This window comes from Bos mutus, chromosome 8 (assembly GCF_027580195.1).
Source record: "Bos mutus isolate GX-2022 chromosome 8, NWIPB_WYAK_1.1, whole genome shotgun sequence".
Taxonomy (NCBI): domain Eukaryota; kingdom Metazoa; phylum Chordata; class Mammalia; order Artiodactyla; family Bovidae; genus Bos; species Bos mutus.
This window is the reverse complement of record NC_091624.1, coordinates 47,311,338-47,326,240: the sequence shown is the minus strand read 5'-3', so window position 1 is coordinate 47,326,240 and position 14,903 is coordinate 47,311,338. Positions and strand designations below refer to the sequence as shown.

The 14,903-nt window shown below is 39.3% G+C and overlaps 1 long non-coding RNA gene across 2 annotated transcripts in view; it reads left to right on the top strand.

The window, feature by feature from the left end:
- LOC138988884 (uncharacterized) overlaps window positions 1-14,903 on the top strand; it is a 486,353-nt gene that overhangs the window by 193,583 nt on the left and 277,867 nt on the right. For both annotated transcript variants that reach the window (XR_011465111.1, XR_011465110.1), the window contains one exon: window positions 4,900-4,987. This is a non-coding gene — a long non-coding RNA (uncharacterized lncRNA). The remainder of the gene's footprint in view (window positions 1-4,899; window positions 4,988-14,903) is intronic.

The window sequence follows — 14,903 nt, the reverse complement described above, 5'->3', positions numbered from 1 at the left end:
CTTAGACTGACTTTTGCTCATTTGAGGTTTGCAGTATCAAAAAAAATATCCAGTAATTACATAAACCAAGGAAGATGTAGTGCTTTTAATCCAAAGGATACCTGCTACAGAGTTTAGAAATGCTGTATAAGGTAAAGATAAGCAATGTTTCAATGGATGCTCAGGAACTTTTGAGAACTTCACTTTTTTTCTCATAGTACCACAGAAGTGGAACTGGCATCCAGAGTGCAGTTATGGAAAGGGCAGCAGGGATGGCACCATGCTTTGCTGATGAAGTGGTTAGCAGATCTCTACTTCCTAAAGCCAGAAAAGCCAGCAGATTTCTTTATGTGACTGTTTCATAGTTTCTGCAGAGCTGAAGGGTTGTCATTCTGAGTAGCTTGAAATACAATGGCTCCTCTAACTGTCCAAAAGGAGGCTAGGGCAGTAAAGGTAAAAAAATGTAAAGCCTGTTGGCTTCAGAAAACAGAGAAAGTGGCGGCTCGCCACTGCTAATACAATTCATTGGACTTTGCATCCATACATTCATATGGATGCAAAAAGTAAGAGGTAGTTAAGATTATCCATGAATGAAAAGTTTATGAAATCAGGACATTGTTCTTTTTTTTTTTTTTTCCTGAGGCTCCTTCTTCACACAGTTATATCTTTGGATTGAGATCCATGGTTTTGCTGATTACATAGGTCCGTTTACGAGGGAAAAGGGTAGGATGAACTTGTCATGGGCATTCAAAATGCCAAATTGCCACATTATGTGTGTGTATGTGTGTGTGTGTGTATGTGTGTGTGTGTGATAGATATGCATGTGCTAGCATTTTGAACATGCCTTCAGAACTCCTGTGGAACTCGTGCTAGTTGCTGATGATCACATCTTTATTTTCTAGTATTTTCAAATGAAAATATATGCAGTGATCCTTTGTGGGAGGTGATTACCTTTATTCTGTTTCTCTTCTCTTTTTCATTTCAGCCAGTTCATGTGATAAAAGGCTCTATTTCCTGTCTCCTTTTCCTTAGAGAAAGGCAGATGCCAATGTTTGCAAGCCTGTATGATCTTATATAGCCTTGTTCAGTGCCTTCCTCCAAAATAAGATACCTGATGCCTCAACAATATTTCTTAATTAGAGAAATTGAATTAGTGGAAAATAGGGCAAAGAGAAGTCCTGCTGGCTCAACTTGCCTTGCTGCTATTGGAGGGGAAAACTTGGATTACCCCTATTTAGCTGTGTTGATTTCAGTGGGGATCACCAGTATTTTCCAGGTATTTGTCAGAAATGGTCTATATGCTAAATGAAAATGCACCTCTGTTTTTATAACAACCATGTTTAGTTTTCTGAAAGTGATTTAAAAGAATCTTTGATCCATATTTCTTAATAAGCTATGCTATGTTTTAAAATATTCACCATTAATCTTACCTATTCAAGATACTGGCTTTTTATTCTTGATTTTGTCCCCAAATGAATGCTTTATTTTTTCCTTTGTACCTACAGAGTTGCATGAGGTGCAGAAAGGATCTAGTATCTCAACAAAAAGAAACCCCTTCTGCAAATAAAGGACATACAAAAAGGCATTTTATTAAACAAACAAAAATGCCATTGCAGAGTTATGATTCTCCCTGGGAAACTTGCATTTGTTAGGTGCACTCTCTTGAGAATGGCATTAAAGAAGATTCACACATAAGCCCTACTAGTTCAAGTGGGGTTTAGTTCTTGGCATGATTAGCAAAGTGGGTTTTCCAGCACATTTATTTTGGTCACTTTCCAGCCCCCCACCTCCCTCCCCCTGGGTGAGTCTTTAATTTGGTTGCCAGACCTTTCAGTAATTTTATTGTTCTGTGTTTTTTCTCATTGAGGATGTTATTTGGATAAAACTTATAGGCACATTACTCAGTCTGGCAAGAATGGGGGATAATGATCATTTCCTGACATTCACTTTTTAAGGAGATTTGCTTGTTTCCCTATTTGATCGAGTGCACTGACCTTCTTCCTATGTGTTGTTACATAGTGTAACATCTAAGAAAGACTTTATTCTAAAGCCTGATATTTCATCCAAACACTGTCTTGGTGTAGCTATGTCCCCTGCCATGGTACCACTCTTGAAATAAAAGCAAACCTCCTACCCTTGTCCTCCTTCACCATTTAAAGCAGCCCCCACCCCTTTTTGGTAGAAACTTCCTCTAAAGCTAAATTTAAAATCCTTATGTATTTTTCTTTTGAATCCAGGTTCATGTGACTGACTATAGATGAAAAAGGCTCATGAGTTAGTGTAGAACCTATACCAAGTATGAATAAAGACTATTTCCTCCCTATAGGGTAGATCCTCTGAATATATCACCTTTCAGTGGCTTAACCTTCCCCTCAAACTCCGTCAGCCAAACCTGTCTTGCATCCTGTTTTTTGGATCAGAAGAAACCATTTTTGCCGCTCTCCAAGTCCAAACATCTACAAGCTTTTCTTTCCATGCCTAGCTAAGTGCTACTTTATCCTCATAGCCTCTCATGAGCCTCCTTGTCCCCCATATGAAAGAAATCTCTTCCTTCTCAAATTTTTCAGTCCTTAATACCTCTCTCATCTGCCTCTGAGTGTTTTATCCCTCTTCTTGTAGTTATTTTACTGCAGTATTTTCATTTTAGAAACTAAGATACTCAAACAGGAATCGTGCATGATTCTCTTTGTATCTGCCCTGGTCTCTAGCACAGACCTGATACATAGGAAGTGCTCAGGTATGTTGAATGCTGACAAAGAGCAGATCAGACCTTCCCTCAAAATAATGTTAGGTTTGATTAGTCATTAAGAGGTGGACCAGAATCAGCTGTCTTCCTCGAAGTCCTACGAAGAGGGATTGAACTTAAATCATGTGAAGGGTTCTGGTGCAAAATTCAAGCAATGGAAGCCCAAGGCCCAGGATCCTTTACTAAAGAGGCTTGGACATGCCTTTGTTAAAGTTTTTAAGGTAGGCTTTGGAGCTATAGATGTGGGCAGATGAGGCTGGGGTGAGAAAATTAGAACTATCTTCTGGTTTTATTGTTGTTTCTAAGAAATCAGTCCAACTCAGAGCAGAGATATCCACAAATCAAAAACCATGGCCCAAATAGTCCTAAGGGCTCTCAAGGATGAATGGGAAGCTTGGTTCTACTTTGAGAAGATAACTGCATGTGCGCTGTCTTAAACATTGAATGAGATGAGTGATAGAATAGCAGCCCAGTTATAGTATTTCCAGGAGTCTCCACCAGGGTTGTTATGTCCCATCAAACCCATTATCTTTTCCCACAAATCTACCTTTTTGATAGAATTGCTATTTTCTCTAGAAACAAACTCACATCCCAGGCTTCGAGTCCTCTTCCCAACCACATGCCTCCCAACCAAACATTTCCAGATCCAGATCCTGTTTCTTTACTACTTTCTGTAGTAGTGAGGCCCTATATGTCAGATCCTACATCTGGACACTGTATTTCCCTCCCTTCTATCTCTTCTGCCCTCTCTTGAATGCAACATTTCTAAGCATTCCCATGCTCAATAACTTTTAGTAGTTCTCCATTGCTTACAAGGTCAATTCTCAACTCATTAAAATGGCATGCAAAAACCATTTGCAATTTGTCCCTTTGCTCTTGTTCTTTCCTTTCAAAAGTTTATCCATTCTTCAGGATCCCTTATTTCTACATAGACTGAAATTTAGTTGTTTACATGTTCGCCTCCACATTAGGTAGTAGCTCTTTGAGGATAGGAACTGAGTCTAACTCATACTTGTATTCTCAAAATGGCTAGGACAGCACAAAGAAACACTTCATGAGGGTAGTATGTTTCATTCACCAGACACTCACACAGTGTCTGGCTCTGACAAACATGTGTCTAATTATGAATGAATAAAAATCAGTGTTTTAAGGAAGGGATAATCCATCCTGCTTCCAGTTCCCCTTCAAAGAAGAGGTGCTGTTGCTGCTGCTAATTCGCTTCAGTCGTGTCCAACTCTGTGCGACTCCATAGACGGCAGCCCACCAGGCCCCCCCATCCCTGGGATTCTCCAGGCAAGAACACTGGAGTGGGTTGCCATTTCCTCCTCTAATGCATGAAAGTGAAAAATCAGAGTGAAGTCGCTCAGTCGTGTCCGACTCTTAGCGACCCCATGGACTGCAGCCCACCAGGCTCCTCCGTCCATGGGATTTTCCAGGCAAGAGTACTGGAGTGGGCTGCCATTGCCTTCTCCAAAAGAAGAGGTGATATGTAGTCAAATAGTTGATTTAAATGTTGATTCTTCTGTAGTCTTCTATTGACTTTGGTCTTACCACTATTCTCTGGATCTTAGTTTTTGTTGCTTTCATAAGAAGTTAAGTAATATCTAATGGGCTGTGTGTGTGAGAGAGAGAAAGAGAGAGAATGTCAGGGGGAGGGAATTCCATCAGTATTTCCTTGGGGAGAGAAATAATCTTCCTCACAATTAGGCTTCATTTATATAAATTACCACAGGGTGATACCAAGGCCAAGAGACGTTGAAGTTTAGAGTTCAAAGAGGTTCTTTTATCTCCTAAAACTGGAAGAAGAATTGATTTATGTTTGCAGCCTTGACTTGGCTCCACAATCTTGAGACCTAATAATGATAAATCACATCAACAACTAAACTCATCCTCTATAGTTTACAAAGTACCTTTGTTTGCCAACTTCTTTCTTTCTGTTTTTCTTTCTTGTTTCGCTACACATATTTTCCAAGCCCTTTAAAATCTCGAATTATTTCATTGGAGCTTCATAAACACCTTAAGAAGTAGCTTGGGAAGATATGGCAATGATCATTTTAAATTGCATTTTTGGTTTTATAACTAGTCTTTTAATTTTTAAAAACCTTTTTATTATAAAGTATTCTAACCAGGCTTGGTTTGTGATCCTAGTTTATTTCTTATTTTTTTCTTACTAGGAGAATGACCTGTGGCACATCACTTAATCTCTCTGAAGCCCTGTCCCTCATCTGTAACATGGAGTTGTCAGCAATACCTACTACACAGGTTTGTTGTGAGGCTAGCTCTTGGAATTTTTTTTGTTCTTGTTTTACTTTTTACAGTTGCTATTAAGCAGAAACTCAGAGTCAAGCCACTTTAAAGAGTTGACTATCCATCATTTTCAAAATTCATGTAGGCTTTATCTTTGGCTATTTTTATGTCAGTACCTGCACCCTAGGTCACCCTCTAAATAAGAAGGAGTTCAAATAGGTCCTTCTCTCTATAGATCATGATTTCCTTGAGGACCTAGAGTATTTCTTTTCTCTCAGATACTGGCCCTTGTCCAAGTCCAGTCTTGCCCTGTTCCTTACCCAAGTATGAATACTAAAGAGCATTGATTAAAACTTTTTTTTTAGAAGAAATGGCTTCTAAAAAATAGGATTATGTAGAACGAAGATGAAAAATGTTACTACCACAGTCATTATTGAATTATGACAAAATTCTGTCCTTGATGAGTGCTACTCAAAATGTGGCCCTTAGCCCAGTAGCATCAACATAACCAGGGAGTTTGCTGGAAATACAGAATCTCCACCTATCCTCAGATCATTTTAACAAATTTCCCAGGGAAATCCATACACATTGAAGTTTGGAAAATGCTGCTCTAAAAACAGGCTCTTACCCAACCCAGTGATAAAGTCTTACCTGAAAGACACAATGCTCACCAGATTAGTTCCCATACTGGCTGTTATTAACTCACTTGATTCTTGATCTTATCTCATTTTGTTCTGTTTCCATACCTGCTCATTTCTCTGTATTTTTATTTGTACCATTTTGGCAACCCACTCAAATTTAACTCTGGGGGTACTTGGCCAGTCTGCTTTGCTTTCCACTTAACAATAAGCATTCGCCTTTCTGGGATGGTTTTCCTGCAGACTGTTAGTCCTGAACTCCCCATGTTTATCTGTTCTCATGGGCTAGTCTCATTAGGCGATCCCTCAGGACTTCCTTGCTGAGACCTTAGTCAACAGGACCTTTCAAAGGCATCTGTTAAGAATTATTTGTGTGTAGTGCAAATGCAGCCAGGTATACTGCATGAGCCCCAGAGAAAAGGTGCAGATATTAGTGAGATGATCTTTGAAAATGGTGATAACTATTTCAAGAGATGGTGACTGTCCTGAACTGACTAGACTTCCTAAAATGCAGATGCTACATTTTCCATAAAGGATTTTTTTTTTAAAAAAAGGACTTACATTATTGACAGTTTTAGACTGAATTTTGGACATTTGATTCTGTTTTACTTAATTCAAGTCTCTGGGAAAAATATATGACTTTTAAAGATTTTATTGGAGGGAGAGAGAAGCTTTTGAATTTCTTCTACATTGAAATTTTTGTGTGCACAGCAAAATACAAAAAGGAAATAAATTCAGTGCAAATAAATGAGGAGCATAATGACCTTGGATGTTTTCATCATAGTTTTGAACTATTCTTCTTCCCTTTTTGTAAAACTTCAGAGTGAAATAACACCCTTGTCATAAAGTCTAAGCATTCCAATAATAGGAGATGGAGAAATGGTGACAGAGAGAAAACAGGTGTTTTTAGCTCACTAATACAGCATGCAGGCAAAGATTTCCACTTTTATCTGCTCCACAAGAGTATTCATTTTGATATTTGGCAAAACTAATACAATTATGTAAAGTTTAAAAATAAAATAAAATTTAAAAAAAAAGAGTAAATACTTTAGATCTACAGTCTTAATAAGAGTAAAAATGACTATGAATAATACCTACTTTCTGTGAAGGAGAAATTTAACTTTAACACTATTTTAAATGAAATTTCACCTATTTTTAGCCTTACATTTGCTACCAATAGGCTGTTATTTGAACACTGGTAGGAAAAAATAAACTATTAAAGACTATCTCATGTTAACATGTGCTAATGAGCTAAGAAATATTTTCATCCTTATACTGTGGAAAACTCAATATATGAGAAAAAGGTTTATATTAATGATGGTTTATAGTTCTGTCATTTAATTAGAATTGAAAATGAAAGTGTTAGTCTCTTAGTCATGTACCACTCTTTGTGACCCCATGGATTGTAGTCCGCCACGATCCTCTGTCCATGGAATTCTCCAGGGAAGAATACTGTACTGAGTTGCCATTCCCTTCTCCAATAGATCTTTCCAACCTAGAGACTGAACCTGGTCTCCAACATTGCAGGCAGATTCTTTACTGTCTGAGCCACCAGGGAAGCCTGAGATCACTTTGTACGTGTATGCTAAGTCGCTTAGTCGTGTCCAACTCTGCAGCCCTATGGACTGTAGCCCATCAGGCTCATCTGTCCATGGGACTTTCCCAGGTGAGAATACTGGAGTGGGTTGCTATGCCCTCCTCCAGGGGCTCTTCCAGACCCAGAGATCAAAACTGCGTCTCTTATGTCTCCTGCATTGGCAAGCATGTTCTTTACCACTACACCACCTGGGAAGCCCACATTAGGCAGTATAAAATGATCTGGTGCTCCTATCAAAGCTTATATATTTCTTGTTCCTTTCCTCTAGTACAATGATCTGTAATTATATTAGATAAATATAGTAAGGTAATGTGGAGAAGGCAATGGTACCCCACTCCAGTATTCTTGCCTGGAAAATCCCGTGGGCGGAGGAGCCTGGTAGGCTGCAGTCCACGGCGTCTCTAAGAGTCAGGCACAACTGAGCGACTTCACTTCCACTTTTCACTTCATGCATTGGAAAGGAAATGCCAGCCCACTCCAGTGTTCTTGCCTGGAGAATCCCAGGGACAGAGGAGCCTAGTGGGCTGCCGTCTATGGGGTTGCACAGAGTCGGACACAACTGAAGCAACTTAGCAGCAGCAGCAGTAAGATAATGATAGAAAAATACTTATAAAGTCTACATTGTCATGCAATGATATTCTGTTCTACAAAACTGAATGTGTGATCTGATGAGGAAATTTCAGCAAATGCTATTAGCTGACAATGGCTTAATACATAAGAGTTGGGTTAGAGTTGCTTTGTGATGGCCTCCTCTTGCAATCTCTTACCCTAGCAAAGTGAGTAGTGTGGAGGTTTTGCACCCTAATTAGGTGTTGCTTTTTGTTCTGGGCAGCCTGTCTTGTCATCTCTGAAGTCAGGACTGCCACAATTGCATAGCTCTACACATTAGCCCCATCTCCTGAACTCACACAATCTGGTGGCATGGCCTGAAAGCCCACCAGTAATGGGGGATGGTTTTCATGGCCTGAAAGCCCACCAGAAAAGGGAGATGGTTTTTGCCATGGTGAGAGGGCTCGCATTTTCTCTTGAACCCAGACTTTCAATATGCTTTAAAGAAGCCTGTTCATATTTTAAAAATAAAATCTTGATCCATTTGACTTCTAGAGCTTTCTAGGGTATACAAGTAAGCTACATGTCAGAACTGTGCTGTCCAGTATGGTATAACCTCTAGTCACAGGTGGCAGTTGAGGACTTAAGATGTGGTCAGTCCCAGCTGAGATGTGCTGTTAGTGAAAAATGCGCACTGGATTTCAAAAACTTAGAAAAAAGAATGCAAATATTTCACTGACAGTTTTTTAATGTTTTATGTTGATTTTAAGGTTGAAATGATATTTCAGTTATATTAATTGGTCATAACTGATTCAGGCTACTATAACAAAACACCACAAACTGGGTAGCTTATAAACAGTATGACTTTATTTTTCACAGTTCTGGAGGTTGGGAAGTCCAAGATCAAAGTGCCAGCAGATTCAGTGTCTGGTGAGAATTCACTTCCTGGTTCGTAGACATGTAATTTTCACAATAACTTCACATGGCAGAAGGCACAAGGCAGCTCTCTGGGGTCTCTTTTATGAAGGCACTAATCCCATTCATGAGAGCTCTGCCCTCATAGACCTAATTACCTCTCAAAGGCCCTATCTCCTAATACCAACACACTGGGTATTAGGTTTCAATATATGAAATTTGAGGGAGCATGGTCTTTCCAACTTTTTCATTATTATTATATTTATTATGGCATCATAATAATAAATGTAACTGTGATCAGTTATCTTTGGTGTTACTACTATGATTCACTGAGGGCTCAGATGGTGGTTAGCATTTTTTAGCAATGAAGTATTTTAAAATTAGGTATGTACTTGTTTCTTCAGACATAATGCTATTGAATACTTAAGAAACTACAGTATAGTGTGAACATAACTTTTATATGCACCAAAAATTTTGTGGAACTTGATTTACTGCTGCTGCTGCTAAGTCACATCAGTCATGTCCGACTCTGTGCGACCCCATAGACGGCAGCCCACCAGGCTCCTCCGTCCCGGGATTCTCCAGGTAAGAATACTGGAGTGGGTTGCCATGTCCTTCTCCAGTGCATGAAAGTGAAAAGTGAAAATGAAGTCGCTCAGTCATGTTCGACTCCTCACGACCCCATGGACTGTAGCCCACCAGGCTCCTCCGACCGTGGGGTTTCCCAGGCAAGAGTACTGGAGTGGATGCCACTGCCTTCTCCTGATTTACTGCTACATTCACTTTATCGTGGTGGTCTGGACCCAAGCCTGCATTATCTCTGAGGTACACCTGTATTGCTCCTGACTTGCTTTATTAGCAAAGATGATTTCATTAGTGTATTTATTGGCTTCCTACTGCTGCTGTAACAACTCAACACACATTTATTTTGTTACAATTCTAGAGGTCGCACATCTGAAAATCAGCTACACTGGGCTGAAATCAAGGCTCTGGGGAGAAACCCATTTCCTTGCCTTTTCCTACTTGCTAGCGGCCAATGGCACCCTACTCCAGTACTCTTGCCTGGAAAATCCCATGAACGGAGGAGCCTGGTAGGCTCCAGTCCATGGGGTCGCTAAGAGTCGGGCAGGACTGAGCGACTTCACTTTCACTTTTCACTTTCATGTATTGGAGAAGGAAATGGCAACCCACTCCAGTGTTCTTGCCTGGAGAATCCCAGGGACAGAGGAGCCTAGTGGGCTGCTGTCTATGGGGTCGCACAGAGTTGGACACGACTGAAGCGACTTAGCAGCAGCGGCCGCGGCGGCGGCAGCCAGTTGGCTCATAGCAGCTTGCTTCACTTGTCACGTTGACTTCATTTTCTCTGTCTTCCCTCTACTTTCCTCTTAAAAGGACATTTGTGATTGTACGTAGAGCCCATTTAGAGAAACCAGGATAATCTCCCTATTTTAGTATCCTTAACCACATCTGCAAAGTCCCTTTTTCAGTATAAGATAACATTAACAGGTTCCAGGGGTTGGGACATAGATATCTTTGGGGTCCATTATTCAACCTACCACCGTGAAAAAAACAGGTCAAATTTTAACTTTATATGATGACATCACCTGCCACCTAGTTTTGTTATAAACATTGTCTGTGGATTTTAGTTTGCTGTCTAGTCTCTCTAGTTTCTGACAGATCTTGAGGCTGTCAACTTCATCTCCCCAGAATCCTCCCTTTCTTTCTAATTTACATGTTTGAAGCTTGTTTACATTACTGCTGAGTTCAAAGACCAGCTCTTGGGTTTATTTACCACTTCTGAGTACTGAGTATTCAGTCTTTTTATTATTTGACCTTTGTTAGACTCCTTTGTATTTTCATTCATTCCTTTTATTTTTAAAATATAAAATTATACTATTTTTATACTATTATACTATTTTTTCTAGAGTTTAATTCACAGATTAGTTCATTTTTCCCCATCTTGTTACATATTGAAATATTTAAGACTGTGGATTCTTTTCACTGAGAACTATTTGGACATTTCATATAAATTTTTATATATAGTTTTCTCATCTTCACTAAAAATTATCTACATTTGTGATTTATATTTCCTCTTTAACAGTTGTTTAGTATGGTAATTTTTTAATTTCTAAGGGACTGGTACTTTCTTGAAATGTTTGTTATTAATTTATAATTTTGTTAAATTATATTCAGAGATACAGCTTATGAAACTTTGGTTCTAGAACTTTGAAATTTTCTCTATATCCTAATATTAGATAAATTGTTGTAAATAGATCATAGGTCTTGGAAAAGAAAGTATATTTTCTGTTTGTGCAATATTGTTCACTTTTATAAAACTGTATATTAAATCAACTTTAATAAATAGATTGATCAGCACCTTTATATCCTGTATTTTCATTTATTTTATCTGTCAAAGACAGGTGTGTTAGCATTTCTGAATATAACATTTCTGTCATTTTTCTCATTGTATTCTAACAATTTTTGCTTTACATTTGCTAATACAGTGTTATTCCGCCTATAAATATTCAAGACAATTATATTTTAATTTATAATTTTTAAGCATTTACATAATATTCCTTTACCTTTTCCTTATACTTTTATGCTGATTTGTATTAAGATGTATTTGGTAAACAACAAGTAGTTAGGTTTTGCTTGACCCAATCTGAGGATCTTTGAATAGGGCATTATCATTCATTTACATGTTCTTGCTAAAACAGATATGTATATATTTTATCATATTGTTTCATTAACTTTCTTTTTTCTACTTACCTTTTAGGGCATCATTTTCTATTTATAATATATTATTTCTTTCCTCTTAGCTTCTCCATTGTTAGGGAAATATTTATTTATTTTAAACTGAATGCTACTTTTGTAATTAAAGAGTGTTTTCTAGCTTGTTTTGTCTAAGTTTTAGAGAAGAAGGTAAACAATATCTTTTGACTTTTCCTCCTGGAGTCAAGGAGCTTCACTCCTTAATTCACCTTTTATTCCTGCCTTCCATTTTCCAGTCTTATTATTGATTCAGGTTTTGATCCAGATTTTAACTGTAAGATACTTACACTACATAGTTCTCTTAAATAATAATAAATATTTATTAATTTAAAAATGTTGATATCAGTAATTTTGAAAATGTTCAGACCTGGCACAAAGGACTGGATAAACATCCATGAAGAAGATGCTAAACTTTATAATCTAGTAGGTGATAGAGACAAGTAAGTAGGTGATCATAATATATCAACTAGTGGCCTAAGTTCTGTGATTGGGATGATATGAAGGTGCTGTAGAGGGACCCGGGAGTGACCCTAACATGCTTTTCATGGATCAAATAAGGTACTCAATACTCATAACCTTCAATTAGAAGAAGAAATGACTTCCTACATTTTTTAGTTTCCTTTACCTAATGGGGATGTTCTCCAGATTTCTTTTGACTTCTTTTTCTCAAGTAAATCTATAGGAATAGAGGAAGGACTCCGAACATCTTTGAGGCACAACTATTTGAGAGGCATTACGCCAAGTACTTTACAGTAGTCATATCTTTTGAGGCCCATAACAACCCTGTGTGAAAGATGACTTTTTTTCCCACTTCACAGATGAAGTAACTGAGGCTCAGAAAGGTTAGGTAATTTGCTTTTTTATTGCATGACTTGAAAGTGATTCTAATCCAAACCTGGCTGGCCTCAGAGCCCTTTCCACCATAAGATGCTAAGACTGAGTGTTTAAGTCTTGATGGGGTTTGTATTTTTGGAGGTAGGGTCTAAGAGTTTGCTGTATTAGTTATGGTATAGGAGGCACTTCTTGTTTTCCTGGGAGGTGTGTGTGTGTGTGTGTGTGTGTGTGTGTGTGTGTGTATGTGTTAGAGGGGATGGTAATAAGATTTTTCTCGCTTCCTGGTACCTGAAACTCACTGAATTTGTTATGAGGAATATAAATGTTACCTTTTTTTTAAAAAAAAAAAAACAATAAAACTGGGACTTTCCCATCATGGTAAGAATTGGTGGAAGTTTCGTTTCTTTCTTCATCACTTTTTAGGCTACCAACATTGGCTTTGAGTCCCTGCTTTTTGGGAATAATTTTCTTATTTGTTTCATACTCAGCTATGTCCTTGATTATAATTTCCCTTAGAAGCCAACTATAGAGAAGGGTATTTCTTTGAGACCCTTCACTGTAGCTCCTGGACATGGTGAGGGGAGACCATCTGTGGTATGCATCATCCTTCGCCTCCAGTAGAAAGGGAAACAGGACCACAACAGAAACCTTTTCTTCTGGCGACACAGCGAGCTAGCTGATTTCCATGCCCTTCCCCCACCAAAAATTTCCCCATGTGTTGCCACAGAAAACAGCCCTGTTGGTTCAGTTCCTATTCTTACAGAAGGGCTGGTTTTAACCCTGACTGGTGGCTGTCCTTTCTTTGTTGTTATTCCTGCTAACCTGATGGCTTGCTAGTAATTAATTCTAGTGAGTCCAGCAGCAGTCTCACCTTCCCTCCTCTGGTAAACATGGCCCTGGGTGTTTAAGCATTGCATTTCAGTCTCTCTCTTTCTCCACTGGAGACCAGTACCTTTGCAGTGAGTTGATAGGCAGCTCAGCTGTCGTAGGAGGAACCTGGGCATCCTGCTCCTTTAGATCCTTCATCAATAAGACTTTCTAGAAGAAATGACCTTTGAGCTCAGATCATATCTGAAGGATGAACTGAGGAAGCAAAAGGGCTTGGAGTGGGGTGGGTGACACAGGGAGGCAGGTAGGAGCAGAGAAGAGTGTGTCAGAGCAAGGTCATGCCTGCCCCATAGGAGTTTTGTAGGGATTCATGAGAAACATATGACAGCCTTGTCAGTGGCCGGGTTCCCAGCTAGATATCTACCATGACTAGTGCTCCTGTGCCTGACATGTGTTTCTAGAGAAACTTGATATTGTTTTGAAATTTTTACCTCTAGAATTTTTTTAATGAAAAGGTCTTCTTTAGGTAGGGATCATTTGTTTACTCATGCATTCATGGAGAGTGCCTGGGACGCCAAGAAAGGAGGGCCAGTCCTGCCAGGAAGGCAGCAGCTCTAAAGGATATAACACATTGTGCTCTACTATCATAGTAGGGCAACGCAGGTCTCCATACATGGGGGTAAATGTCATCTTGGTACATCAGTTTATTTTGTACAAGTATCTTTCAAATACATTTTCTCACTTGAATGATTATACTGGTCATTTTATAGAAAATGAAGCAGATATTGAGATGTTAAACAGTGTGCTTGGGATGCATGGCAAGAAAATGGCAGAGATGGGACTGAAATGCTGGACTCCTGACTGCCAATCTTTTTGACCACTGGAAGGACAAAATCTTTTGATTTGGGGATTTTCACTGCCCCTTTATGTTTCATTCTATTGTTCCTGCTTCCCATATTCCAGGCACCACACTTGGCTTTGAGGACACTGCCAATCTTCAATAAGGTTGTCAGGCTTAATGAGGGTTGACACACTCTGTGCCTTGAGAAAGGCATTCAAATTGCTGGAAAGGTGTTGTGATGTAATGGCAGCATTATGGAGCAAGGAGAGAGACTGACAGTGGATGATGGGCAGGGCTGAGCTGACAGCCAACGCTCAGGCTGAGCCCTTTTCCTTGGCTCCTGTAATGACTAGGGCTGAAGCAGCATTGCCAGGTCTACCTGTGAGCCTCAGCCCTTTCTTAAATCCACTCTCCCCTCTTCCCCACCCATTGGACTGGACAGAGGCTACGGAGTCTGCTCACAGCTACTCCGAGCTCAGCAGTGGCAGCCTGCTCTGGTCCCCTCTGACTGACTTCTCTGTCTCCAACCTGGTAGAATATACTGTCCCTAAAGGGCATCTAGAACTTCAAGATCTGGCTTTGGGCAAGGTAGTTAACCACTCTAGGCCTCTGTTTCCTCATCTGAAAGGTGGAGGATTATTAGTGCCACCTCATGGGACTAAATGAGATAAGACATATAAAAGGTTTAGCTCAGAGGCTGGCATATAGATGCCTCCACTAACTGAAGATAGAGCATTAATGAGTGGTCCCAAGAATCGCCTGGGGAAAGCTTAAGATGCAGGTTCCCCCGGCCCACTGTTAGTGATCCTGACCTAGTTATACTAATAGTTAACAATTTTCAGTGTCTTATTGTGTCACAGGAAGGTCCCATTCTAAATACTTTGCATGAGTTATCTCATTTCCTCTTCACAACAACCATATGAAGTAGGTACTATTACGACGTTCAATTTACATGCC